Here is a 1,738-nt window from a genome sequence, read left to right on the forward strand (position 1 = left end):
ATTGAATAATTTCTTCGTCTGTAGGTGATTTCATAACTACATCATTCTCGCTAGGATAGTTCAAAAGATGTTCAACATCCATCACATTTCTATAGTGTAAATTAGAGATGACATTATTTAATCCTTGGATACCTTCATCTAATTCACCAACTTCTGGTTCGGGAACATTGTTTTCTTCTGATCGAATCTTGCAATGCCGAAAACAATTTGCAATTGTTGTTGTCTTTACATCAAAATTTCAAGCCATGTTAGCAAAATTAATAGCATTCAAAATATTAATTTTTTCAGAATTTGGTGCTTCAACCTCAAGGCCTTGTAAGATGCTAAAATAAAAACGATGACGATAATAAGCTTTGAATGCTCGAATAATCCCAGCATCACATGATTGAATCTTAGACGTTGTGTTAGGAGGTAAGAAAAATAACTCTACATTTCTCAAGCCTTCAACTACCTTTGGATGAGTTGGGCAATTGTCTACTATTAAGAAAACCTTCCTGCCATTTATTCTCTTATCAAACCAACCAACAAAATCTTGAGAAAGCAAGCCAGTCATCCAAACTTTTTTGTTGGATCGATACTTGCAATTGAGATTGTTCATGTTCACATTTTTAAAGCATCTAGGATTTGCATACTTACCAATAACCTAAAGTGGTACTTTGTCAGATCTATCACCATTGCAACAAACAACAACAGTAATTCTCTCCTTATCTTTTTTGCGTCCTTCGAGTTGCTTGGTAGCAAGTGAATGATCAGCTTCCAATCGGTAAAATAATCCAGTTTCATCCATATTGTAAATATCCTTAAATTGAAACTGGTCTAGTTTTGATCGTATTCCAGGTAAAGCATTTTCAATGTTCTCCATGATAACTGAACCACTTTCACCAAAACGTCGGTAAGATTTGATTCGATATTTTGCCTTGAAACGTTCTAACCATCCACTAGAAAAGCTGAATTCTGGATTAGTTTCACCATACATTTTTTGCAAAAGCTCTTTTGCTTTTCCTTGGATAATTTCTCCAAACATGTTCACTTTATTTTGCCTTTGAAGAAACCACTCATACAAAACTTTCTCTAAATTAGGGTATTTTGCCGATTTGTGCCTTTTAACATCGCTATTTTTCATCTCATTTGACAAATATTCCGACGCCCTTTTGAAAGTGTTCGATATTGTTGATTGACTAATAGTCAAATCAAACTTTTGTTGCACCTATGCTTGCATATCTTTTTGGCTAATAGTTGGAATCTCTTTCTTATGCTCACATATTACACTCCTCATTTTATCGGTTAAAGTTGATTTTTCTATTCCTTTCAAATGATGAGAAGACATTGGAGGGGAAACAAAATATTGTATGTACTTGGAATATGTCTTCCAAACATCTAACTTTTATAGGTAAAGACTAAATCTTTTCATTTGCTATGTACGTGAACTTAATTTTTAGAGATATTAAGTTTCACTAAAACTTTTGAGCTTCCCTAGATTCAAATAATACTTTGATTAGTGTCTTTTGATTTTTCTTACCACATACAATATACATATTTTATATTGAAAAGCTCTCTCTAAAATAATAAATATTTATTTATTGATAGATGAATAATTTATTCATTTATCGATAAATAAATAACCTCGCTAAATGAATATTTTTTTCCGGTCCTGAGAGTATTACTTTATCGAGGTTTAACTGTACTAGTAGATTTTATCCATTTAATTCACAATTTTCATATAAAATAAAGTCAAACG

At 31.9% G+C, this 1,738-nt stretch overlaps 1 pseudogene; it reads right to left on the reverse strand.

Moving 5' to 3' along the window:
• LOC111395336 overlaps positions 1-1,327 on the reverse strand; it is a 2,192-nt pseudogene extending 865 nt beyond the window's left edge.
• Positions 1,328-1,738: the final 411 nt, after the last annotated feature.

This window comes from Olea europaea, chromosome 6 (assembly GCF_002742605.1).
Source record: "Olea europaea var. sylvestris chromosome 6, O_europaea_v1, whole genome shotgun sequence".
NCBI classification, from domain to species: Eukaryota; Viridiplantae; Streptophyta; class Magnoliopsida; order Lamiales; family Oleaceae; genus Olea; species Olea europaea.